This window comes from Mastigoproctus giganteus, chromosome 8 (assembly GCF_048544385.1).
Source record: "Mastigoproctus giganteus isolate SK-2022 chromosome 8, ASM4854438v1, whole genome shotgun sequence".
Classification (NCBI taxonomy): Eukaryota; Metazoa; Arthropoda; class Arachnida; order Uropygi; family Thelyphonidae; genus Mastigoproctus; species Mastigoproctus giganteus.
Genome location: NC_143582.1, coordinates 152,493,148 through 152,512,391, shown reverse-complemented (window position 1 = coordinate 152,512,391; position 19,244 = coordinate 152,493,148). Strand labels below are relative to the sequence as shown.

Sequence of the window (19,244 nt, the reverse complement as noted above, 5' to 3'; positions counted from 1 at the left end):
CGAAAAGTAAATTTTCGAGATGGTCGATTTCTTTTAGCAAACTCGCTTGCATATTAGAGCACTGTTTAGAAAGAATTCAGTTTGTTGTGCAGGAAACGGGCAACAAGAAATGGTTCGATTACTTAATCAAAGCCTTCCTTGTACACATATATAGTAGCATCAATAAGAGCGATGTCAAGTTGTCACCTATATGTGTAGTTGGATTTCATGACTTTCGACGTGCGAAGCACTGTATACCTACTACTTCTTTTACGGTTTACTGTGTAGTGTAATAAAATGTTAATATTAAAAGAAAGAGCAAAAAATAGTTGCATCAAAAAGTGGACAGTAATTCTTAATCAGTTTTACTGTGGTACACTATAACGCGAAATGCGACTGATAACTGCTGAAAAAAAGAGATCGATTTATGTGGTCGTCTCAGAGTATAAATACAGCATATATGTGATTAAATGAATCGTCTCTATCATAGTACCATTCAGGAAGTCTCAACTGCTGCAAGTCGATGATCAGGGTCCTGAGCTCACAGGATCTCTAAAGGAAAATAGAAAATTGAGAAGTTATTTTTAAAGAAACGTTGCCTTAGGGCCTATGTTTAACAAATTAACTAATATTAAGCATGTCAGGTTTTTTTTTTTTTTTTTTTTTTACATTTTCAGACATACTGAAAGTGTTAAACAAAATTCTAATATTTTGGAGATGCCAAAAAATATAAAAAGGAGCAGCATCAAGGAAAAGGAAAGAGGATACTAATATTAACTGAGCACTCGGGCTTCAAGATACCTTTGCACAATCCTGCATGTTGGATGATGAAATTACTCACAAAGTAACTAATACAATAACAATATTCAAATGATTAATCGGAATCTTTAACAATGTCGAGTATATTAAAATACCAAGGTGTAAGCTTAAAAGGTTGCAATCCGGTCAGATTAATCTTTTAGAGATACATGGATAGATCCCATCGACCCCAGATGTCTTTTTACTTGTAGCTTCAACAATTTCTCTTCACTTTCCTATCAATTATCACAAATCATGTAGTTTCCTGTTAAGTTTGATGAACTTCGGGCATCTTCTTTCCTAAAGAATTCCTCATACGTGAATGTAGATGCAGAATACTTATTCGGTTTGTCAGTAAATAAATAAATTTTCTGTTTATACTCCGGGCCGACCAAACGGTCAGAGGAGTTAATCAGGAGTTAAACTATTGATATCAAGTGGACCAATGTGATTTATCCCTTCCTTCTAGTGTTTACACAAGTCAGGAAGTCCTTTTTTTTATTTTTCTTTGCATCCTGTACCAAAGACGGATCATCACCAGCCTCAGTTTCCTGAACCTTCTTTGGGACTTGATTGCAGATTAGTTTCTATCTACAGTAGACTTCTGTATCGCCTGATAATTTATATGCATCCCATGCATTTTTCTTCTCTGTCACGAGTCTGATTATTTCATCTGACATTTATTTAGGTCTTAGCCTTGAACAATATTTCTTAGTTGGCATAAAATTCCTAGTAACTTCTACGATTACTTTCCAGAATGCTTCCCATTTTAGAATTTGCTGTTGGTAACATCATCAATTGGTCACAGATAAAGTGTATTTGTAAGTTATTAGCGGCTTCCAGGGTTTCCCCTATATCCGCCGTTTGTTAGGCTTTTTGCCAAGTTGCCGGCTTAGAAAAGAACTTAAAAGAGCATCAAAATTTCACGTATATATTTAACTCAAAAAAAAAAAAAAAAAAAAATGCATCTGATAGATGAAATATGTAATTAGGTGTGCATTAGTGTTGTGTTTGCGTTGTGTGTTAGCCGGCACCTGGCATTTAGCAGTAGGGGGCTGTGGCAGGTTTGTGTCACAGCCCCTCACTCCCATCCCTAGCCACATGGAGGCAGCCAGGATCTACTGTATCTTAAGAGGACACGGACTGATCCGGTCCTGTGGTTAAGTTTTTGGACGTCTGTTGTCCCATCAAGTTAATCCTGTGTGGCCGGGTAATGCATCAGGGAAGGTCCCCTCAGAATTACCAGGGCACACTTTTTTGGTTTTATTTCCCCTTAGATATGAAATAAAATAAAATAAATAAAACAATTAAAATAAAGTAGAGTAAAATAAAATAAGATAATTAAAATAAATAAAATAAAGTAAAATATATTAAAATAAAATAAATAAAATAAAATAAATTAAACTATAATAATATAAGGACTATCATTTACTTTTCGATATCCCTATACCCCATCTCTCACAGGGCTCAGTCCTGGCCATCAATTGGTCACACTGTATAGAATTTCAAAACTGTCTGAGACCATTGTAGTCACCTAGTGATTCTTTTATCTGCACATACTTAATGTATGAAGAATCGCTGCTGATAATCAGATTAATAGTATTGCTTTCTCTAATTGCCTCTTTATTGTGGTACTATAGAAAACAGTCATCCAAAAATTCAGTCTTCTTAGTGTGTGACAAACCCACAATTTCTGGTCAATATCTGGAAAGTTAAAAATCCCCCCATTTATGACATTCTGATTTACTGACCCACTATTTGGGTCAGTAAATCAGAATGTCATAAATGGGTGGGATTTTTAACTTTCGCCACACTGATCACAGCCACCTTGCGTTTAACATACCCTTACTCTCATTTTTGTTTTCCCAGTTTTGTTACACCAAACTGACTCGACATGCACTGGCTATCCATGTCAATTGGATGCATTGCCTTAGATCTGATATGCTTCTTAACTAAGAATATAATCCCTTGCTCCTCCTATCTTGTCTCTCCTTTCTGCAGACATTGTACTCCCCATATTCAAATTTTGCAACCGTTATGTCAGTGATATCATGTCTCCGATATTCCCACAAGCCCGCGTTTGAGGTTTTAACCAATACTCGAAATTCAGATTTATTTACCATGATCCTATCATTGGTTTGCATGCACCTGTTTTTACTCTTAGTTACCTTAACAGAGAATATGTATTTGCTTGTTCCATGAAGAACTCCAGCAGGCCTTGAAATCCCGACAGCCTGTTTTTCAGGATGCTGAAGGTTCCAGTAGAAGTAGTGTAGAATCACTTACAATTCTGTGTGCGACTGCTATTAGTCATTGTACCCCGCCTCAGCTAGCAGTTTTTCGACTCATCTAACACTGCCTCGATAGCATCAGCAAATAATCATGCACCCTTTCTATTTAAGTGTATCCTACCCCTGTAAAAAACAGTTTTGCTTGTAAACAAGCAGAGACCACTGAGAAAAATTCTACCCCATAAACCCAGCATCCTCTCCAGGTCTGAACTTATTGACAAAGGTGGTCATAATGTTTTTCCTTCTATCTTGTGTGGACAGAATTGCAGACACTTTCAAATCTAATCCTAACTCGCGTCTTTTTCTTAACAATGCCATGTACTTGTTAAGTAAGTCCTCAGATCCCCTATTCTCATTTTCACTGCCAAAGTGTACAACAATATTACCTTTCGTGCCCTTAGAAGGTGGTATCTGCTCTGCAACGTCATCAGCTTTTGTCCCTGGCAGGCATACCCTGATCCTATTCCACCTATCCTTTTTTGTACGATATATTTCCTGTTTCTTGATAATAGTGTCACTGACAGTAATGACCTCCTGTGGGACCAGCGCATTCTGCTTTGTGGATTGCCGCTGTGTTGCATAAAACACGTGTGTACTATGGTGTTGAAGTAGGCAGTTGATAGCTTGATGGGCCCCATTTTAATTCCTGCGAGGGCATCGACCCTGTTATTCAAACTCTCATAAACTCCCATCAGAATGCTGAATTCGCTCTTAATTTATTCACACTCTTTGCATTGACACACACAAACACACAGAGATGTCCCCCTTGTCTGTATCAGGTACCGTATTATTCGCAAACATCGAACAAGTAGCACAGTTTGTAAGGCCCTGATTCGTGGGAGAATTCCCCCCCCCACCAAGCCATAGCATTCCCACTACTTTGTTGCTCTAGTCTGGGGCATGATTTCTGTTTGAATTCAATTTAATTTGAGAATACTACACTAAACTAATATATACCGAAATGTAGTTATAAAACTACTATATCTTTATTATGTATATATATAACATGAATAGAGTATTGAATATATATCTATTCATGTTTATGTTGTATATATATTATTATACAGTTATGTTCATAATGTTATAAATTAGTTATAGCGTTACTAGATAATAACCCGGTAGGCCAGAGGCTGATGGAGGCCGATACGATTTTGGCATAAACAATATGGCCATAAAATTTTCCCTGGTAAGAATTTTTGACCCAATCCGCCTCTGATGTAATCGTGTTTTATTTCGGAATAAACGAATTCTCACGGAACGATTTGACACATGTTGTGTGGCTAAAAACCTGGAATAACTCACAGGGTAAAAACCTGTCCACTCACCTGAATCGATGACTGGAGGATTTCAGAAATTCTTCCGTCATTGATGGACCACGAACCCAGACCTCTCCAAATGACTGACGAAACCAATGTACTGTCAGGAAGGACCCATTATTTGCTTTACATTATTGGTGAATGCTACTAATTCTGAAACTTTCAATTATAGACAGGTTTGAAGAACCATTTTTTTTTTTTTTTTTTTTAATATTTTTGCATTGGGGCCGAGTTTCTGTGGATGTGTCACTTGTTAAAATATTCTCTCTCTCTCTCCCCTTATCATATGTACTGCGTGCAAATCCCGTTCATCACGCTGGTGAATGAAGAATAAGAATAAAACAGCCATTAAAAGTCATCTCTGAAAACACTAAAAGGAGAACAGAAAACTTCAGAAGAGTGATTCATCTCAATCACCATCTACAAACATAGAAGCTCATTAAACAATATCTTAAGGTATTTATAAAACGTGTTTTGGGGAGGAATGTGTAGGCGTGACCAGTGCGTATAGTCGGTTTCGTACAGTCTACCATGCAGCAAGCTACTAATCGTTTGTACCGAAGTGCTAAAATAACAGTGAAGTCAGTTCGCATTTGGCGTTTCTCCAATGTTTTTTTATATGCGATTGGTCTTGTGGCTCTTTTTGCTGTCTACCTCTGTTACAACCGTCATTTACGTACGCACTCCGGAAATAACTTGGCTAAATTTTAAAAGAGGTATGTTCTCCGCTGTTAATTTTTATTATTAGTTTTTTATTTTTATGAAAACCCCAAACACGATAGGTATTAGAACCTATAGTACTTAGTACTGTGCTTGGGTTGGAGGTTGAGAAGACGAAAAGAAGATTTGTTGACATTAGACGTGAACTTCTGCTTGAACTTCATTAGACTTGAACTGTTAAATTAAAATTGAAAGGAAGAAAGATATTTAAAAACAATAAGCAAAATTGGCGAAGAAATTGGGAAACAGTTCATTTCTAGTGATGTTTGATTTCTGTAAAATATTTTCTTTCCTTCCCTTACAGGAAGTACATCTGAAGACACGTTTAATGTAAAGAATTGAATTAACCTTCACTAGAATGTCCCAATTTCAAAATTGACTCTGGTGCACTCTCATGCACATACGTGATTTTGCGACGCCAGTTTATAAGAGATGGCGCACGAGGCATTATGTTCTGTAATTAATGAGTTTTTTGGCACTTTTGCGCATGGAAGACTACTTTACAAATTGGAGCAGTATGGTATTAAGGGTAAGTTTCTACAATGGATAAAAGGATAGTTGAGTGGGAGATTACAGATTTATAGATTAACTGAATTAACATTTTAATTCAGTTAATCTATAAATGAAGGATTAGGTGATAGGATATGATTCTTATATATGTTGACATATAATCAGCCGCCGTAGCGGAGTGGTCAGCGCGAGGGTGCATAAGTACACGTGCCTTGAGTGACCGGGGGGTCACTCAAGCCCGTGACTGCTAAATACGGTGCTGTTTCTTGTATTCTCTCTACCTTGTGAACGGCGCCTCCGTAGCCAGGTGGGAAGGAGCAGCAGTGCGTAGCACACGCTTCTTGATTAGACCGGGGTTCGAGCCCGTCACCACCAAATACGGAGGATGCGGAAAGGTCAGGGAATGACCACCGCATATCCCGGCGCAGTATGGCCTTAGTTGCTAATGCTCCTAAAAAACCAAATAACCTTGTGAACTCCTTTGAACGTGTGGTTGTCCCGGAGTATAAACACAAAATTTATTTTATTTTTATCTTATATGTGTATGTTACCAATATAGTGCATAGACAGGGAAAAAGGAGAATAGCAGCTAATAACGCCTTGGGGCTCCCCGAGCTTAATATGCATAATTCTTGTTGGTTAAATGGCATGCTGTTACAGATCCAATAAGAGGTTGGACGCTGTACGAGAGCGGAGGGGAGGGGGAATTTGGGACCATTCTTTCAGTAGCATACGCACAAACGTGAGATGAAAGGAGAGGGGATTTCCAGCTGCCTGATTCTTCTCTCCATGATGCCACACATGGGTTCAATAAAACATATCAGAAGATTGCGGGGGCTAGAACATGTGTGGAGGAGTTCCCTGTCATTCACTTGAATCCGTTCAAGAACTTTGGTGGATCGATGGGGAGTAGCATTGCCATCACGGCAGATTCCATCATCTATGGGATAGAGGGTCATCTTAGGGTGTCCATAGTCAGATAAGATATCCAAGTACGTTTAAGAAGGCACGTGACTATTTAGAGGTCTTGCCAACCAGTGGCACTCCAAACCATTACAGAGCTACCACCTGCTTGAACCATCAAGTTAGTATATTCTGAATGCAAACTTTAATTTTGTCCAAATTTTTCCCTGTAGTCAACGTGGATTAGCATATATTTTGATCCATCGGACCAAATTGCTGAAATGTCAGCAGTCCAAAATCTATACTGCATTTCGCATTTATTCACGAGATGAGAGACTTCCGAAGAGGTATACGCTACTGTGAATTCTCTGTTTATTCAGTTCTCTACGCAATGTTAGAGTTGAAATAGTCACTTTGAAACCTTGGAGTCAAAGTGACTATTTCAACTCCATGAATTCCATGGTCAGATTATCTACCTAGCTTGCCTGTTTGTAGTAACAGTTCATCTAAAACATCGACGATCCCTGTTATTGAGCTTCGTTTTTCGGCCAGAGTTGTGGTTGCACGTTTGTCATTCCGGTTTCCACATTAGAAATATGTTAGAGTAGGGGTTTCCAACCTTTTTTTTTTTTTGCTAGGGGACCAAAACAAATAAAATGTTGAGAGTCGCGGGCGACATTGATTGTCGCGACAAGTGGGTTGCCGGCCTTAAGATTAGTTCCGTACATTAAGCAGCTGGTCTTGCAGCGAAAAAGCAATATAGAAACATGGATATAATAAAAACGAATATTTTCATAAAGTCCATGTGAAACTATATTTTGTGAAACGCTGAATTTCTCTTGAGACGCATAACGCTTGAAGGCTGTTTACATGGCCGCGAGCCACACAATGTGAAGTAGTGGGTCACATGCAGCCCACGGGTTGGAGACACTGCGGCGTTAGAGGCTGTCTTCACTGATAAACCTGCTAAATTCGTTGAATGTGTAGAATTGTCCTAAATCCGCCAGTCTCACAAATTAGACTCCTCTGGAGGTCAATGATATCACCTGCTCCACTCGTGCTGCTTACCTTGAATGACACTTTGCCACAGCGTGCACGTTTGTAGTTCCCCGAGTGCCGTATGCAAATGATGCATGGATTTGCATCACAAATTACATGTGAGGATCATTTTTGGCACATATTGTCAATTTTTAATTTTTTTTCTTCTTTTTTTGTCTAGGCACTACAGTTATCTCTCTACAAAGTTTCTCATTTAAAACTTAATTTCGAATTAGAATCTCAGTGAACAAGCAGATAACATGTGTTTGGAATTGAAGGTATCAGCACTCGGTAAAATTGTGCCGTAATTATTAAATGGCTGCAGTTTCTTTTGTTACTGACGTGCCAGTACTAGCTGACACGCAGCTGCCCAATGAATATGACTAACTGATCGTTCTAGTGTGCCAAGTCCGTTTATCCCAAAGGGATAAAAACTTTCGTTTTTGTACATGACGTCAGCATATTAACGTATAATATATGCTCTCTCTCTCTCTGATACTGAACATGGAATGTAAACATTACCCACAGCAACCACTAACCATGACGTCATGCCTTCTACAGACCGTACGTTTCCAGGAGTAATGATCGATCTGAGATGTTCCTCCATGACGAGGTGTGCGCATAACAGTTTCGCGGTGAAGGAAACCGTAGAATATCTAAAGAACGATGACGTCACTAAGGAAAAACTATTCAGGAAAATGAGGTTATCGATTATCGCTTAAATACACTAGTCAGTCAGAAGAAGAGAAGTGACACAGTAACAGCTCAAAACCTACAATGAAAATGCCAAATGACGTCATTGCTGCCAGTACAGTGACCATCTAAAACAGCGTTTCTCAACCGCGAACCGCGCCAGTGGGCCACAGAAATTCTGGATGGATCTTTTAATTTTTGATAAGCCATAAATAACTCATTAAAAATAAAATATAATCTGCAATAATAGATAAGTACTTTTTTTGTAAATTATATATATAATTTGATTATGGGAAATTGAGTGATTAAATGAAATATAAAATATTAAATAAAATAACATCTAAATATTTTTTTAGATTTTATTTATACTTCAGATATGAAAAATTCAGAGAAAACTGAGAAAGAATGATGAACTCTGTCTGTAAATACAACTTTTAAAATGATGGATCGCAGATTTATTTTAGAGTTTAGGTGGGTTGTCTTAGGAATAAGATTGTTCTTAGGAAGACTGATCTAAAACAGTTTCTTAACATATGATGATCCGTGCATTAATCAATGATTAGTAAACCGATTCTATTTTTCAAAAATAGAAGACAGATTGTATTAATTTTTAGAACAAATATGTTTCCTTCGTTAGTATCTGTCGTAATCCATACTAACAGTACTTCCACAATAATAAATTAAAATTATTTATACTATTTTAATAAAATTAAAATTGAGAAAAAAAAGATATTAGTGGTCCACTTAAAATTTGTTCCATTGAAATGTGGTCCTTAAGGTCAAAAAAGTTAAAAATCACCGATCTAGAGCAGTACTGTGCAAACTGTAGATCCAAAAATATAACTCGTGGGTACAAAATATTTTGTATTCCAGCACAGTTGTACGGTATTTAAAAAAAAAATAAAAAAAAAACACCTTTGAGAACAGAAAGAACAAAATCCTGTTAAATACAGTTTTAATATTTTCTTCATGTATTCATAATGATATTTAGAGTTTTACTTAACAGTTTCCCAGGTTAGGATTTATTACTGAACAAATGGGTGAACAAATCACACACCCCTACGCTCAGATATGAGTAAATTTGAAGTACAAAACGGTAGAGAAATATTCGTAATTTTTGTACCTCTGATTTAAATACATGCCTCTTGCCATTGTAGACACATCATACTGTATCTGAAGTTTTCTTTTTTGTTTTTACTCAAAATTAAACTAAATTTGGATATTCGAAAATATTCTAGAAAGGTGTAAGGGACTCGTGAATGTGGTAGAACATTGTAGATGATTCTATAAAGTGGGAGTATTGCTCTAATATTATAGAACGTTGTAAATTATTCTAGAATAGTTTGCAATAATATAAATTGAGGAGCAAGAGCTGTAATTTATAAACTCGAACATCAGTCATCCAAAAAGTGTTTGGTGTTAAGTTTTGTGTGTGTTTCGTGATAAATTAACTGTGTTAAAAAAAGGAAGTGCTGTTATACCTCTGTATAAAGAAAGGTATTCCATGAGAAGTAATGGCAAAAATCTAGGTGTTTCATTTAAAAAAGTACAAACTACCATTCAACGATACTGGCAGCTTAAGGACAAACTAGGATCAGGACGAGCGCGCGTAACAATGGAAGTACAATAAAATACCATAACACTGATTTCTAAAGACAAACGACGACTTACCGCACCTGAAATCCGAGATGAGTTCAATAGGAGCAGAGAAACTTCGTCTTAAACAAGCAGGACTTCATGGTCGTGTAGCGGCCCGAAAATCCTTATTAAAACCGGAAAATCAAAAGAAACGGTTGGCTAGGGCTAAGAGCCATCAACATTGGACAATTGAAGAGTGGAATATCGAACTGTGGACGGATGAATCCAAATTTGAAATTTTTGGATCCAAGCGTGGAGTTTATGTAAGACGATTAACTGAAGATAAACCTACAGTCAAGCATCTTGATTTCATCGTGAACTGGGGTTGCTTCTGTTTTTCTGGAGCGTGTGACATCGTCAGAAATGTAGGAATTTTAAGAAAAGAAGACTGCAAAGACATTCTTGAACATAATGCAATATCTTCTGGACTTCGACTTTGGAAGAAATCTTATATTGCAACATGACCCAAAGCACAGCTCTAAAGTGGGCAGGGACTTTCTATAAACTAAACAAACGGAGGGTGTATTACAAATTATGGTGTGGCCACCCCAATCGCCTGACTTAAACCGATTAGGGTTTTTATGGGGTCATCTAGCCCTTCAAATCTGTGGTCTTCCTATTTCACAAAATTTATGAGAAACCTTGCAGATCACTTGGAATAATGTTAGTCAAGACTATCTACTATAAAATCTAGTGGAGGAAATTTTGATGAAAAATCTGTATAGTTGTTAATATTAATCATTTCAATATATTTGTGCTGTAAATTTTTCAGTGGTTAATAAAACATCTTAAAAATACACACTCTGGCCAAAAATATATGAATCTTTATTCAGTATCGAATCAGGCCACCTTTTATCGAATAATAGCAAGTATGCGGCGCCGCGTGGATTCTCTAAGGTGTTTTAGTGCGTTTTGATCAATTGTAACCATTCTAGCAAAATATCGCTCAGCTGCGACAAAATTAGATGACTTCGTTGCCGAATAGCTCTCTCCAGTATTTCCCATATATTCTCAGTAGGATTGAGATCAGTGAATGTGGGAGCCAAGTAAGATGGTGGAAATCTGTGCCATGTTAGTCGAAATTTTCTTGCACGATTCTGGCATGATGCGCTGTTGCATTTTCGTCCATATAGTGTCCATCACTTTTAGGATAAAAGTGTAACATTGCAAGATGCAGTAGATCTGATACAAAATTTAGGCACTCCATGGATGCATTCGACCTTCCATTGGTATCCACGTACCCAGTCCACGCCAACAAAACCTTTCCTATACCATGATACTACCTCCAGATGCCTGAGTTGTCTTAACAAAGTAAGCAGGGTCCATCGCTTCGTGAGTTTTTCGCTACGCTCTCTGCTAACCATCAGTGCAAAACGAAATGTATCGGGATTCTTTTTACCACATGCCTTCCTTTCATTGTTCCCCTGTCCATTCATGATGTTCTCACCACCATTGCATAAAGAATTTTATTTTTCTCTCAAACAAGTGGATTCTGCATGGTCAGGCGACTGCTAATACCCAATTTCTGCATGGTACATGTGAAAATAGGGCCGTTCTGGGCTTGGTTGAATTCTTATTTTTCCGTATAGTCCTCTTAAAGTACGATGTTTTCGGTCTTGAAGTGTTGTTTTTCTGCCACTTTTACGCATTTGAGGTGTAGAAGAACCGCTTGCTTTCCAGTTATTAGAAACCTTTGAAATGGATGCTTTTGAGAAACCAGGTTTTCTCTTCGTTTCTTGAATTTTGGTTACTGGTCAACGTGTACCCATGATAAACATTTTTTCAAAGTCTGATAGATCACGCGTTTTCCCTATGAACAGCCTGTGCAGTCTTTACCCTCAGCGAGGCAACACGTCATCACCTCACGTCACAGTTTTCTTTGTATCTATTTGCATTTCTTCTGTCTGGGGCTGTCTTAATATAGAGGTTCATATTTTTTGGCCAGTGTGTGTTATAGTAAACCTTACATTATCATAGCTAATTTCAAAAAAGAAAAAAAAAAAAAAAAAACCACCGAAAACTGTTGCCATACGCTGTGATTCCAAACTTTTAGGCGGGAGCGTATATCGTACTAATAGATTAATATTAATACGTATCATCAGCATGTTGTGCAAGGTTTGTTCAATTAATGTATTTATATATGTGTTATTGTGTAGCAGTAGAAGCAAAGGCCCACGTGAGTAGAACAGCTGGTATAATCACCATCCTCCCGACACTGGGTGGAAAAGACCTAAGTTCGAATCCCGTCAATTACGCGAGGAATTTATGGATCTTTCTCACAATTTGGATGATTTAGTGGGTCTCAGGCGAAGGTAACATGTTTTTTTCTACCAGAGACGCGGATTTTTCGCCCAGTAAACAGAAAATAGACCACAGAACATACGCAATTTACAGACATATTATATACGATAATATGGCCTAAGTTGCCCTCGTGCCTAAAAAAAAAAAAACCCTACAACGACACGAGCAAAAATATCAGTCACCGAAAAAAGCAGACCAGAATTAATTCGCTAAAAATCTGACGTACAGTGGGGCCTCAACTTCTAATGGCATCGACATCCGATATTCTCAGGAACCGATTTACCTTCCATACAATCTTTTATTTTAAGGACCGATGATATTTGCAGGAACCGATGCTTTTCCGATATAGCTGGAACGATGCATTAGTGGAAATTTGAAGACGCGTGCGCGCGGAACATCATTCGTACGATTATTCTCAACCAATTAGCGTCTTTGTTTTGTTCAACACAACATTCCCGCGTGTTACAGTACTTCGAACAGTTTTGGCGCAGTAATAAGAAGGCCTGGGTTACAAGATATGTAACTTCAATGAATGAGCGCTTGAAGTTTTCTATTCTTCAGTGAAGAGTTATCTTGCGAAAAATAAGCTTCCTGCGAAGGCACTGCTCTTGCTGGCTAATGTGCCAGGCCATGATCCAAACCTTGTTCAATCTCGAGGCACAATTTTACTTTGTTCAAGTCAAATTTTTGCCACCCAGCACCACTCCCCTGCTTCAACCAATGGACCAGCAAGTGATTGCAAACATCAAGAAAATCTATACTAAGAAAATGTTTGCAAGTTGCTTTCAGCGACCTCTGTTGAAAATGCTGTCACTCTCAAAGATTTTTGGAGGTCGAAGTTCAACGTCCTAGACTGTGTGAGGCTGATCGTAAGTTCTTGGAATGATGCTTCCACCAGATGCTTAAATTCAGCCTGGAAAAACATCTGGCCTTTAATCATCCATAACTTTGACTGATTTGAAGAGGATGGTGCTTTGACAGATGATATTGTCACTCTTGGTAAATCAGTGGGAAGGTTGACGAAGAGGGTGTGGAGGACCTTATTGACGTTCATGGGCGTGAGCTAACGACAGAAGAGCTACAAGAGTTGGAGAAAATTACGAAGAGTGACACTGGAGAGGACACTCAAAAAGTGTCAGCAAGAGTTGAAGACTGTCATTTCTTGTTGTGAGCGTTTAAGAGAAGTGGTAAAAAAAAACACCCCAACATTGAAAACACAAGTCATGATGTGCAAAAGGGAAGACAGTCATTTCTTACTTCAGGAGTCTACAAAAAAAGTCGTAAAAAACAGTCCACTTGGACAGTTTCTTTGCCAGTAGTAGCAAAACAAAAGACTGAAAAGACACATGACGTCTGATCTAATCGCACCACCACTATGTCACCATTGATTTCATCAGCCCTTCACTTCATTAAGTTAAATGCTAATTTATTTTTTTTAAGATGTTCTATAACTATTTATTAAATAATCTTTATAAAACATTCATTTTTAATGTAAAAATCAAGAATAATGTAAGAAATTCCTATTTTATGTGTTTGTTGGGGTCACCTGCCAATAGTTTGGAACGAATTAGAGGAAATCAATGTATTATTGGTTTCAACATACAATGAGTTTTGTGGAACAAATTACCATCGGTTGTTGGGGCCCCGCTGTATAAAATTCGCATATTTCATACTAGGAATAATAGAGTCGCGATACTTGAAGTAATTTTGTTTCTTTTGTGGTTAATAAAAAGATGGTTACAGCTAAAATGGTCCCATGTAAACTTTGTAGTATATAAAGTTTTCACTCTCATGAAAGTGAAATCCTCCTCCCTGCTTTGGAAAGTATTTGATGGAGAATAAATACCTCCAACTTTATTAATAAACACCCCTTGTACAACTAGGACAGTTGGTTATTTCCGGATTTTAGCATCAGCAGCTTAGGCCATATTGTGCCGTACATAATGTCTCTAAATTGCGTGTGTACTGTGGTTGATTTGCTGTTTGCTGGACAAAAAACTCCAGTTGCCGAGAGGAAAACCATTTTACCCTCGCCTGAGACCGACTAACTCATCCACGCTGTGAAAATGCCCCATTAAAATTCCTTGCGTCATTGACAGGATTCGAACTCGGGTCTTTTCCACCCGATGTTGAGGACGATGATTATACCAACAACTGTGCTACTCACGAGGGTTGCTAGGAGTGTGATGGTTACATTCTATACAAAAACAATGTAACAAAAGCAAGGTAAAAAAACAAGTAGTAAACAGATTCTACATGAACCACTTAAATGTCTTAAACCACTTAAACACAATAAAATTTCAGTTTTTTTTTTTTGTTAAACATATCAGTTTTAAAGTGTTATTACGTACAACCTGTCAATTCTCTTCGCGTGAATCATTCATACAAGGTATGTCAATATCTGTGGTCATAATAGTACTAATTACAAGTTCCTTACATTACTAGGCTCTTCAATTGCAAGGCATTACTGCGGCTTAAAGGATCCATTTAGCTCAAGCGTTTAACATCTGCCTATAAATGGATCATTGAATATGGACACCGTTGGCTTTGCATTGGCAACAATACCTAATACCTCGTGTGGCCATCTTTTGCCCGTAAGTCAATCGTGTACTTCTTGGCATAAATTCTACAATGTGTTGCAGGATAGTCCTGTGGTAGTGCTTATCCATTCATTGCACAATGAATAACGCCCGCATTGTCATGATTGTAACACTGAATGTTCTTTTCCAGGAGGTCCCTAACGTGCTCGATTGTGTGGAGATCAGTCGAGTCATACACTGTCAGTGTATAGTGTGTTTATACTATACTTCAACATCTCCATTGATCCAGTATAGTTCGAAGTCAATAAAACATACAGAAGCCAAATTATGGACCAAATCTGGACTAAATCACCAGGACTGCCATGAAAATTGAGCTGAATTTTTTTTTTATCAGAAATTTACATGACGTAAACAATTTTCATGCAATAATATAATGAAAAATAAGTAAATTTGTTGTCAGTTGCTGAAGAAAAGATATACAAGTCAACCCGTACAGTATATTTATCTCTTTAAATTATTGAGACCAAATTTATTTTAAAGTGAATTGTAACTTGCAATTAAGTAAATATGATTATCTATTTAGTCCAGATTTGGTCCATAATTTGGCTTTTGTATGTTTTATTGACTTCGAACTTTACTGGATCAATGGAGATGTTGAAATATCTCGACGCAGACTCATTCTTTCTAGCAGTTTTTCAAAAACTGATCGTGATGTGTGCGAACTAGAATCTTATATCCGCCGTTCCCGACTTTGAGCCTTCACTAAAGTTAAAGCAGTCCATTCCTACATAAGGCGGTGTTGCTAATGCAAAGCCACCTCAGTTTATATACATGCAGTTAACATATTATAGGAAATACCTATATCGTGTGGACATGCGAAACGTTTCATGAAATTATTTCATTTATGATGTTGCTTTATGAGAAATATGGGGAAAGAAATCGTGCTTTTGTTTTCTTTTCCTGTAGTCTTATTTGACAACCATAGCCCTTACATTACTGCCAATTATAGTGAAGATTCATATTGCAGGGAAGAATCAATTCAAATTCATAAGAATCTGAATCTTGTAAAAAGCTTGTTATTTAATTTTTTTTCTTAGATAGTTGGTAATCACTATGCTAGCTCTACATAACAAATGGGTGTCTGGATTAAACAGGAAATAAGGCAGGAAATACGTCTTTCGTTTGAGGCATTCCCACAGGCTAACGACATGCAGCCGTCCGTTCCCTGGGCCATAAACAAATGAAAGTAAAGATGAGATCCAGAAAGTTAAATAATCATTTTCCAATGGGACTTTTTTGGAATTTTATTTCTTTATGACCCAAAAGAAAAACCAAACCGCTATTTCGAATGTGTGTGCTTACGAGACAAAGAAGCCAACCCCACACTCGTTTTCTTAGTAAATATGAGCTCTTCTGTCAGTCCTCACTTCGTCAAATTTCAGTAGAACCTCATAAATCGAGCATGCTGCAGCACATGCCGGATTTTTGAAAATTTCGGATTATTGAAGGTTATGCATATAATCCCTTCCAGCTTGGTCCAGTTGGTAACGCTTAAGACATGTGTACTTGTTTAAGAAATAATCGGGTTCGGATTTGCTTCCGATATGGGCGTTGAGATTATATCATATTTTTTAAATAGGTTTACTATAAGTAGGGGACTTGATTTCAGCAATCGAATTTCCTTGAAAAGTAAATACATACTACTGTATCATTTAACTATTATCCAGTGTTATTTTAGTATTGAATGGTAGCAAAATAAATGATTTTATACGTTGCAAATACATAGTAACAGTGGTACACATTCTAGGAAATATGAAAAAACAGAAAGAAATTGGTGTTTGGAAATTATTAATGCAACATGATGCATAATAACTCATACAAACTGCAATAAATACACAAACCCATATATATGACAAGGACTAATAAAATAAAATACAATTTAACGCTGTATATTCAATTTAAAAATAAAATGAACTAAAAACTATGAAGTTAAAAGTGATAAAAAAATAATAAATAGGTAAAATTAAAATAGGAATATTATGGTGTTAAAAACGATAAAACCAACACCGAAGCTTTCAAAGGTGGCCGCCTCCTTCATCAACAGTGGAACTTTATAGCTAATATATGAGGTGCTGGATCACCCGAGGCACTTTTTTTCTTTAAGTACGGATAACTTTTTTTTTTTTTTTTTTCTGTTTATACTCCGACACGACAACCAAGTGAGTAGAGTTTACAATAAATCGTCAATACAAATATTTATCGTATTTAGTAGTCACGGGCTTGAACCCCGGTCCACTCAAGGAACGCGTGCTATGCACTCTCGCACCTCTTTCTTCTCTCTTTTCCCAGTCGACTAACCCTCGAAGAAATATTCATAAAGTGCCTCATTTTTGAATGACGAATATTTGGGTTTCTATCGTATTTAATTTGGCAAAAACCTAAAAGCGCTAAATAAAAAATAATTTTTGTTCTTCATTAAAGATAAGCTAAGCTTCTACATAAGCTAGATGCGGTTCTGAGAAATGTGCAAGAAAGAATTTTAATTGTGATTTTGCAATCTGGATATTTGAGAATGGTTAGCAGTCACGGGCTTGAACCCCGGTCGCTCAAGGCATGGCTACCATTCCAAAGTGTCCGTTACTCACAAAATGTTTAAAAACTGTTTTAGAACTGAGCTCAATTTTTGGGCGTGACAATAGGAATATGCAAATACTGTATTACTTATATTCGACAAATATACGCATTTTACGATAAAAAGGAGGGGAAAAATACAATTTTTTTTAAAACTTAAAACTGAAATCCTTCTACAAAATCAAGTACTTCGTAATTAGCTACGATGGATGCTAATCGAGTTAAATTAACAGGATCAACAAAATCAAATACTCTGTAATTTATGTGAGCTAATCTGTCCCAGAAAAATGCTAAGTTTAGGACACGGAGTTGAAGCATTTCCATTACTTATTGTTGAGTGGATTGTTTGAGATTAAGGTAAAGACAACTCACCGTGATGGGTCAATGTACTGTGTCTGTAAATTGCATGTTCTAAATTTAGGGTGGTTCACTTATATTTTTCCGGTTAAAAACTGAAGTTTCTCCGTGGACAACCTTATAATCTCCATCTGAGACAGACTTGCTAAGCTTCTAGAAGAAGAATCTAAAAATTAAGTTCTTCCATACAAATATGAAAGAGCCTTTCTAATCAACAAACAAGTCATTACTGACTGTGCTACGAAGGCCCTGTCTATACAGAATGAAGTCATACGGTATATGTTTGAAGTTCATTGTTACATTAGATATTTAATAGAGGTCGCTGTGTGTACGTGCTCCTTTCCATACATTCAATCGGTACGCTGCACGTCTCTCCAAAATAACTCCACTCAGCCATATATAAAAAAAAAAAGTGATGCGTGTGCACTCCACGAAGCGACTTCCGTTGTTTGTGGGCATCTTCTTTTTCTTCTCTTGGCCATAGCAAGACGCCGCAGTCAGCGGAGACCTGAGATCAATACTGTTCCTTCGCAAAGGAGTCTGTTTACTACGTACAAATACTTCGCGCGCGCGCACACATACATACTCACACCGAGTGAGAGAGAGACTCGCACGTAAATCTTTTGTGCTGGCTGACTCATGTGAGCGACCTAAATGTCACGGAAAGTAGCATTTCATGACGTCATTTGCTGCCGTTCTAAGGGCGTTGCTCGAATAGGAATGTCACGCGAGCTGATTACGTGATCGTACAGTTACGATAAGTTTCGGGAGGGAATAAAAATAACCCATAAAAAGGGGACAGACAACACATTTAACTGGTTCTCTTTAGTTCACAAGGCCCAACGGTAAAGCTATCATTTCCACACTCCACAAACAGACCGGCTCGTGTTGTCGTGTAGAAGGTGACACGTGGGTATAATAGCGATTAAGTCCGCATCTGCTAGAAATAAGTAGTATCTGTAAATCAAACGTGCGATAGTGATTCAATACGGGGTGAAAGTATTGTTTACTGCATTTAAAATTTATTGCATGCTATTTAAAGACAACATAGTGGTCTAAAAGTATTGTAGTATTTTCTTGGAAATTTCACTATTTATGAATCCTTTTAAATAATCGAACTCCTTTCTATATTATGGCATAAATGTTACCTAAAGCCAGTTACCTAAAACGATATGCATTCTTGATATGACTTCTTTAAACGACTTTTTTTTTTTTTGATAATTTTTATTTAATTTTTTAAAGGTTTTTTTTTTTTTTTTTAATTATAAACAAGGCTGTTCTGTTCGGAGAATATTGTTATTAGAAGCGAGCTGTTATTACGGATCAGCACTGCCTTTTCGCCTCTTTTAATCCTGTTTAACATCGTAGTGCAACGTTAAATTTAGTCTGATGATACCTCTCTGAAATTAAAAACTATTCTCAAGAATTTATTTTAAAAAAAGGGGGAGGGGAAAGAAAGAAAATAACCATTAATTCAAATTTGTACCTTTGCAATTTTTGAATCTTAATAATTCGTTATCCTTCAAAGT

General features: G+C 37.1%; 1 long non-coding RNA gene across 1 annotated transcript; it reads right to left on the bottom strand.

The window, feature by feature from the left end:
• Positions 1-388: 388 nt before the first annotated feature.
• LOC150081927 (uncharacterized) lies at positions 389-17,908 on the bottom strand. Its single transcript, XR_016547297.1, has 2 exons — positions 17,731-17,908; positions 389-531 (listed from the first exon to the last, which is right to left on the bottom strand). It is a non-coding gene; the product is annotated as an uncharacterized LOC150081927 (long non-coding RNA).
• Between the last annotated feature and the right edge of the window lie 1,336 nt (positions 17,909-19,244).